Here is a 9,195-nt window from a genome sequence, read left to right as displayed (position 1 = left end):
TACACAGAGAAACTTTGACGACGACAGAGAGAAAGAGAAGAGGAGAGGGGGAGAAGGGGAGAGAGACAGAGACAGAGAGGGAGAGAGACAGAGAGGCAGAGAGAAGCAACGTGGCTTCTTCTGTTTGTTCAATTTAGAACTACAGATATGCAAATCCTAACTTACTTAATGTTTAATGTGCTTTGGACAGTACAGAGGTCATGCAATTGGGTGTGTGCCATATACTTGGAGTTAAATTAGTTTCAAATTTAGTATTTCGTTGTGGTCATTGCAGTGTGGAAAAAGATGTCTTTCTATAGAAAATTATTTAACTCTATATTAAAATGTAATACAATTGAAGGCAGCGTAGAGAATATTTTTTGTTGGTACTTTCAATGTAGACTTTTTTGTTTCTGTTTTTCTTTTTCTTTTTTTCATATTTATTTATAATAATAAATATAGAAGTACACTGTAGCTGTCTTCAGACACTCCTGAAGAAGGAGTCAGATCTTGTTACAGATGGTTGTGAGCTACGATGTGGTTGCTGGGGTTTGAACTCAGGACCTCTGGAATAGCTCTTAGTGCTCTTAACCACTGAGCCATCTCTCCAGCCCATGTGTCTGTTTTCCAATACAGGGTTTCACTGTGTAACCGTGGCTGTCCAGGTTACATTCAGTAGTGTCCGTGTCTCATTCAGTAGACCAGACTGGCCTCAAATTCACAGTAGTCTACCTGCCTCTGCCCACAAAGTGTTCGGATTAAAAGAGTGGGCTATCACTGCCTGGCTTCACTGTAGACGTTTGTTTTGTTTTGTTTTGTTTGTTTTGTTTTGTTTTGTTTTTCGTGACAGGGTTTCTCTGTATAGCCCTGGCTGTCCTGGAACTCACTCTGTAGACCAGGCTGGCCTCGAACTCAGAAATCTGCCTGCCTCCCAAGTGCTGGGATTAAAGGCGTGCGCCACCACCTAGAAGAAGATCAAGCGTATGGTTCTCCCTCTGTTTTTGGTGAGTTACCTGTGTTCCCTGTGATAGATGGCAAACTATGGCAATCCTGTGCCACAATACTTTACCCAGGATAAAGGGAATCTAACGCATTGGTATTTCCTCAGCAAAACAAAACTTCCTTTAAAATAGAAAACTATGACCTAAGAATAGCAACCCAGCTTTATCCAGACTGTCTAAATGATATGTATATTGAAAGCTTTTTGACTAATTAGAGGTTAACAAGCCCTGATCTATAAGTAAAATAACAATATTATAGGATTAATTTGTGACGGTGTGGGTGTCAGCTCCAATCCCAATTATCTCAGGCAGTTTTGGTCTTGGCTGATAGGACTACTTTTGGTCTTAGAAAATAGCCTTCCCCACCACCAGTATTTAAGGGGCAAAAGGGAATAAAATACACAATCCACCCTCAAGTAGCCCAAAATATAAAAACTATATATAAAGATATAGTGAAAGGTATAGATCTTCAAGAAACAAAACATGGCTGTTATGGAAGATTTTCAATCTCCTGTCTTTAATTAGGATCTTCTCTCTCTCCCTCTCCCTCTCCCTCTCTCTTTCTCTCCCTCCAGAAGTGTGCACATAGCCCACTTCCCTAAGGCCTAGGTGGAGACACATAGGTATCACTCATAAAACATATAGACAGTGAAAGTCTGTGCCTTCATCCCTCTTAGCATCAGATGGTCTCACAGAGTCCTTTGACTTCCCAGAGCTTTATTGATGTGTAATGGTCAGTTTTTAATGTCAATGTGATTGGAGGAAGAAACTTGAGCTGTGCTTCAGTGAGACACATCTTTGGCTGTGTGTGATGCCTTTTCTAGAGAGGGCCGGGCCACCCCTAATGTGGGTTGCCTGTGGTCCAACGAGACAGGATCTCTAAATAAATGAAATGAGACAAAGGAGAACCAGAAGAGTTCTGGCACACCCTGTTGGGGATTGGCTCGAGGGCTATGATTTAATCGGGAATCTGCATGTCCAAACGCTGAAGGTCCTTGTCCCCAATTGGTTTTCGATCGATCAATGAAGATACTAGCAGCCAATGGTTGGGCAAAGGGAGATGGGGTGTGTCTTAGTCAGGGTTTCTATTCCTGCACAAACATCATGACCAAGAAGCAAGTTTGGGAGGAAAGAGTTTATTCGGCTTACACTTCCATACTGCTGTTCATCACCAAGGAAGTCAGGATTGGAACTCAAGCAGGTCAGGAAGTAGCAGCTGATGCAGAGGCCATGGAGGGATGTCCCTTACTGGCTTGCTTCCTCTGGCTTGCTCAGCCTGCTCTCTTATAGAACCAAGACTACCAGCCCAGAGATGGTCCTACCCACAAGGGGCCTTTCCCCCTTGATCACTAATTGAGAAAATGCCTTACAGCTGGATTTCATGGAGGCATTTCCTCAACTGAAGCTCCTTTCTCTGTGATAACTCCAGCTTGTGTCAAGTTGACACAAAGCTAACCAGTACAGGGTGGGACCCTTGGATTTGCAAGGATGCAGGAGAGAGGAGGAGAGGAAATGGTCACATGTCAGAGGGAGATGGATCAGATTTAGAGCTGCAGAAGAAAAATCATCCACAATGTAGGCGAGAAAGAATGTAGCCCCCAAAAGGGCTGCCCAGAAGCATCTTGAGCAGCAAAGACTAGGGGGCCGCCCTGAAGGAACAGGGCGGCAAAGATAGATCTTAGATTTAGAGGGTGTAGAGTCAGGAGTAAAGGAGGGAAATCTACAATAGCCCGGGTGGAGGATTAGAACTGCCCAGCTTTTGAGCTAGCCAAGGCATTTCAAAAATAAGCTAAATAAGTCTCTTTCTGTGGCCCGCAGGGAGCACAAAGCAGTGTAGCTAAACTCACCGATATAACGCCCCGTTTTCTGTTTCCGGATCCACCCACATGTGAGCCAGCAGCTTTGTGCTCCTGTTGCTCTGACTGTCAGCAGCTCCTCTTATCCTGTCCTCCCCACCATGGTGGACTGTTACCCCAGACAGTGAGTTCAAACAATTTGTCAAGGCAAGGAGAAAAGTCATTAATTATACTATTTTCATTTCCTTTTCCTTTTTCTTTTTTTGAGACAGAGTCTCTATGTAGTCCTGTCTGCCACGGCATTCAATATAGACCAGGCTGGCCTTGAACTCATAGAATTGGTCCTGCCTCTGCCTCCTGAGTACAAGCCCAGCAACCTTCTATTTTAAAAGCTGGGCTAGAGAAATGGACCAGCTACAGGCTAGGCTCACCGCCAAAAATGTACTTTCTCAAAATGTGATTATAGCACACCCCTTGAGAATGGAGTACATGAAAAAGACAATATAAAGTAACAAGCCACACTCTTCTATGTATTAATAACGGTATTTTTCATGACTAAATTTAGTTAAGAATCAGAATCACAGGAAAGGATTTTTAAACTTCCAATTTAAATTGGTGTTTCATAACTCTTCTCCGATCTATAAAAATGATTAGGTACAAAAGCACCAAGTTAATATATATTGAAGTATATATTCCGTACTTTAATATATACTTAACTTTAAAAAATTAATAATTCACTTATTCACTTTACATCCCAATATCAGCCCCCTCTCTTTCTCCCAGTACTCCCTGACGCAGATCCTCCCCTAATTCTCTGAGAAGGGGGAGCCTCCCTCAGGTGTCACAACCCGTTCATCAAGTCACTCTCCCACTGAGGCAGACAAGACAGGCCTGCTAGAGGAACGGGATCCACAGGCAGGCAACACATTCAGGGACAGCCCCTGCTCCTGCCGCTGGGAGGGAGACCCGCATGAAGACGTAGCTCCACTTCCGCTACATACGTGGTGGTGGTGGTGGGGGGGGGTGTCTGGGTCCAGCCTAGGCTTGCTCTTTTGTTGGTGGCTCAGTCTTGGGAGCCCCCTATATTTAACTTTTAAAAACTATTTATTTATTATGTATGTTCCTGAGTGTGTGTGTCTTTACCACGGAAGTATAGGTGCCCGCAGAGGCCAGAAGAGAGCCTCAGATCTCCTGGAATCTCCGGAGTAACGGGTGGTTGAGAGGCACCAGATATGGGTGCCTGAAATCAAATCCAGGACCTCCACAGTAGCATCAAGTGCTCTAAACCACTGGGCTGTCTCTCTAGCTCCTAGACCTGGTCTTTGAACGGTGAGAATTGGTGACTTTTTTTTTTTTAAGTGGAGGAAACTCATATCAAGAACCATGAATCTGTGCTCCAAAGTGTTCTTTCTCCCTGTTCCTGGCGTCTCTGGCAGATTTGGCTAATAGAAATGCTCTCTTCACAAAGATAGGATTTGACTTTATAATTCCTGTTCATCCAGTATCGCACACAGTTAGTAATGGATTATGTGGTGAGGTGTGTCAATGAGAAAGCGATTGTCCATCCTTGAAACAAAGGGAAAAGTGGTCAAGCTTCATTGGTTTTAAAAAAGAAATCGTTTCTTAATTTCTTTCAGTTCTCTCTTGCTGCCATTTCAACCCTCCACTTCCCCTCCCCGCTTTCTTATTCACAAGCTCTGCATCTCTGTCTTTAAATTCAAGATGAGCAGGAAATCATCTTGGTGCAGCCAACTAAGAGAGAGAGAGACTCAGAGACCAAAGAGAGATGCAGAAATCACTCTTTACAGAAGCAATCAAAGCACAGAGCAGAAAGCCAGGGAAAGACAGGTTAGGCTAGGAATGCATTTAGGAAATGAGAAGTTGGTACGGAAGAATCAAAATCACTGGAATTCCCTATCCCGAGGCATTCATATACGTCTCCGCTCCCATCCTTCCGCATCATGTCTTTCCCCATGCCAGCCTTGTGGTTATAACAACCCGAGTCCAAGCCGGGCAGTGGTGGCGCAGGCCTTTAATCCCAGCACTTGGGAGGCAGAGAAAAGCGGATTTCTGAGTTCGAGGCCAGCCTGGTCTACAGAGTAAGTTCCAGGACAGCCAGGGCTATACAGAGAAACCCTGTCTCGAAAAACAAAAACAACAAAAAGACCCGAGTCCAGGCTGAGCTAAAAGCGCTCAGTAAATAGAAAGCACCTAGAGCCAATTCTTGATCTCTGTATGAGAAACAAGCCTGGAATGCCTGGTAACACTGAGACCGTGCTAGCCAGCCATACATATTATCCAATTGCTTTGAATAAATGACGTACGACGTATGGAGCCAAAAGAGTCCTTATGGATATTTAGTGATTACCTGGTTCTTATATTTCTTCCTGTCTACATAGCTAGCACTCATTAGGTCTTCTAATATCGTGTGTGTGTGTGTGTGTGTGTGTGTGTACATATAACTGATTTTCTCACCCTGATAGTAGAGCACACTTCAGGGCCTTGTGCATTACTCCACATGGGAGCTACATTCTCAGCTCAGAGTCCCATATTCCACTTTTGTTTTGTTTTGATGCAGGGTCTCATTGTGAATCCATGGCTAGGACTCACTATGTAGACCATTAGGTCTGAAACTCACAGAAATCCACTTGTGTCTGTCCCCTAGGAGATGAGACTAATGCCTGTGTCTCATGCCCAGCCTCAGAATTGGAATTTTCTTAAATGACACAGCAATACACAAGTATTCATTCTTGATATTTTTTCCTCCCTGAGATATGGTTTCTCTCTGTATCAGACCTGGCTGTCTTGGAACTTGCTTTGTAGACCTGGCTGACAAGTGCTACCACTACCGGCTGCTTGTGAATATGAACATGCATATTGAATCTTTTTTTAAAAAAAGATTTATTTATTTTATGTCTATGAGTACACTGTAGCTGTACAGATGGTTGTGAGCCATCATGTGGTCACTGAGAATTGATTGAGGACCTCTGCTTGCTCCGGCACAAAGATTTATTTACTATTATATCTAAGTACATTGTAGCTGTCTTGACACACCAGAAGAGAGCGTCAGATCTCATGATGGATGGTAGTGAGCCACCATGTGGTTGCTGAGATTTGAACTCAGAACCTCTGGAAGAGCAGTCAGTGCTCTTAACTGCTGAGCCATCTGTCCAGCCCCACATAATTGAATCTTATAACATATCTAAAATTTATAATTATAGGCATTCATCAAGAGACAAAATGTAGAAACATAACATTTGTTTGTTTGTTTGTTTGATTTTTTTGAGACAGGGTTTTTCCATGTAGCCCTGGCTGTCCTGGAATTTATTATGTAGACCAGGCTGCTTTGATTTCAGAGCTTTGCCTGCCTCTGAAAGGCATGCGCCACCACCTGGCTAGAAACAGAATTTTTAAACTGACTTTCTCCATGTTACAGTGTCTTAATTTCTTTCTTTCTTTCTTTTTTGTTTTTGGTTATAATATGGAATTTGCATATTAATATTTGTGTGTTTTCCCAAATAGTTTAAATTTCTTTGCTTGATGTTTCTTCTTGTATATGAATGCCTCCACTAGACATTTGTTGAGTCTTATGAAATTGTTAAGAAAATTTCCGGGTCTAACCTTTTGTCCTATTATTTAAGGTTTGTTTTACTTTTTGTATGTTTTTAATCATTTTATGGATTATTTTCTTTGGTCATCACTTTCAAGGTATTTTGTTTGCTTAGTAAAACACAGACTTAAGGAGCTCTGATACCTCTGTTTGTTTTGTCTATTTAGTCTGCCTTGTGGCAAATGTTTCCCTTACATAGCATTTGTGGTGGTTTGACTAGGTAAGGCCCCCATAGACTCTTGTGACTGAATACTTGGCCCATAGGGAGTGGCACTAATTAGGAGGTGTAGCCTTGTTAGAGTAGGAGTGGCCTTGTTGGAGAAAGTGTGTCACTGTGGGGGCAGGCTTTGAAATCTCCTATGCTTGAGCTCCACCCAGTGTCACCTCTCCTGCTGCTGCTTGCACATCAAGATATAGTAGAGCCCTCAGCCCCTCCAGCATCATGTCTGTCATGATACCTGCCATGATGATGATAGACTGGACCTCTGAAACTGTAAGCTATCCCCAGTTAAATGTTTTCCTTTAAAAGAGTTACCATGACCATGGTGTCTCTTCTCAGCAATAAAACCCTAACTAAGACATATAGAATTCAAATTTTAATTATTATTATTATTTTTAATTTATTTTTTATTAGGTATTTTCCTCGTTTACATTTTCAATGCTATCCCAAAAGTCCCCCATACCCACCCCCCTCAAATTTTAATTATTTATTCTCGTATATTGTGAGGGATTCATTTCTGCTGTGAGTTAGTTATAGAGCTGTCTTGATTAAGCAAGGACATTTGTATTTGCTTCTGAAGGTGCCCTAGTAATTTCTGTCTGAGCTTGGGGCTCTATTTTTCTTTTTTTGGGCGGGGGGGAGCTCTATTTTTCAAACAATAATGTAAACTTGAAGTTCTATAAGTTGATGCTTTGAATTTGAATTTTTATGGGAACTGTCACCCTGAGCCCCATCCTCCTGAGATTATTGGGTGGAAATATGGGCTTCTCAGGAAGTTCCTTGGGCTGATCAGAAAAAGTTAAAGCTTTCCATGCCTCCCACCTTCTTCACACAATGCTAATTTCAGCTTCTTCTGTCTTCAGGGGCACTTCTTTTTCTCCATGACGACACTGGAAGCTTGACCCCTGACCTTTATTACAGTGACTTTGAACTTCTTTGTTATGGATGTTTCAAGGCTGTGAGTTTTCCACTTCAAGTTCACATTTATGCTTTAAAACACCATACTGTTTTATACACTTATACTGAATAAGGGCTGAAGCAAGAGCCTGTCATTCATAGGTAGAAAGACAACTTGGTTTTGCTATCTTATCAACACATGTTATTCAGATCACCTAAAATATCATTGATTCTCTGTGTGTCTCTGTCTCTCTGTGTCTGTCTCTCACTCTCTCTCTCATTCTTTGAATTTTGGCTAGTATAATTAGGGTTTGAAGAGATGGGTCAGTGGCTAAGTCATGTTGTTCTTTCAGAGGACCTGAGTTTAGCTACCAGCACTCTTGTGACTGGGAACAGGCCACTCAACAACCACCTATAACTTCAGCTCCAGAGGATCTGATGCCCTTTTCTGAACTCTCCAAGCAAGTACGCAAATGTGCAGGTGCCTGTGTGTGTGCGCACACACAAACACACACACACTTAAAAATAAAGTAAAAAATTTTAAAAGAAGCTTGGATGGTTGTGTTGTGAATATTATTATTAAAATCAGTTCCATAAATAATACTATTATATTTAATATTTAAAGACATATTGATGTCTAAGATATTATATACACATAAGAGGCAAGCATTATGCAGAAACTGAGAGACTCATAAAAACCCACAACACAGGAAGTCCTTAAGTGCTGTAGAGATGCACATGGGTCTTCGGAATAATGCATGTTCCATCTATTATTAAACAAATTACTAACCTCTATAAAGAAACCTCCAGTAGAAAGGCAGGGCATCAAGTGGCGGGGTGGAGTTGCCATCCCACAGTCAAAAACTCTGACCCAGAATTGTTCCTGCCTAAACGAACTGCGGAGACATAAATGGAGAAGAGATTGAAGGAAAGAAGAACCACTGACCAACCCAAATTGGGACCCATCTCAAGGGAGGGCTCCAAGGCCTGACAATAATACTGATGCTATGATGTGCTTACAGACAGGAGCCTAGCATGGCTGTCCTCCGAGAGGCCCAACAAGCAGCTGACTGAGACAGAAGCAGATACTTACACCCAACCAATGGTCTGAAGTTGGGGAACCCTGTGGTTAAATTAGGGAAAGGCTTGAAGAAGCTGAGGAGGAGGGTGACCCCATAGGAAGACCAGCAGTCTTGAGACCCTAGAGAATGGGGAGGCCTGGAGGTGTGTGTGTGTGTGTGTGTGTGTGTGTGTGTGTGTGTGTGTGAGGCAGTGGGGTGGGGTGGGGTAGTGACATCCTCTTGGTTACAGGGGTGGGGGGAGAAATGGGATGAGGAACTGTCAGAGGGTGGACCAGGAGGCAGATAATGACGAATAGAACAGAATCAGAAGAAAGCATTTTTAGTTATTGTCACATAGCAGGGGACCCTTCCTGGCTAGCTAGCTAAATGGAATGTACCTTGAAGCGTCTAAGAAATGTACCTTGGAGTATCTAAGAGATGAGGGGAAAATTTGCAGAAAGGGAGTGCCTCCTTCAAGTAGAAGTGAAAATATTAGGTTAGACAAGGAACTGGGATGTTGTTGATGGGCTGAACTAGGGAAGGTCAGGTTCGGATGGTAGGAGGAGATTAATACTAGAATATAAAATGAGGGAAAAGGAAATGAGAGTAACTCCCGGGTTGGGGCAGGGTG

At 42.7% G+C, this 9,195-nt stretch overlaps 1 long non-coding RNA gene across 1 annotated transcript; it reads left to right on the top strand.

The window, feature by feature from the left end:
- Window positions 1-3,994: 3,994 nt before the first annotated feature.
- LOC110304218 lies at window positions 3,995-7,983 on the top strand. Its single transcript, XR_002379029.1, has 3 exons — window positions 3,995-4,105; window positions 7,470-7,564; window positions 7,857-7,983. It is a non-coding gene; the product is annotated as an uncharacterized LOC110304218 (long non-coding RNA).
- The last annotated feature ends 1,212 nt before the right edge of the window (window positions 7,984-9,195 follow it).

This window comes from Mus caroli, chromosome 11, assembly GCF_900094665.2.
Source record: "Mus caroli chromosome 11, CAROLI_EIJ_v1.1, whole genome shotgun sequence".
In the NCBI taxonomy this organism is placed as follows: Eukaryota; Metazoa; Chordata; class Mammalia; order Rodentia; family Muridae; genus Mus; species Mus caroli.
Note: the sequence above shows the minus strand (reverse complement) of the source record. Positions and strands in the feature narration are given on the sequence as shown.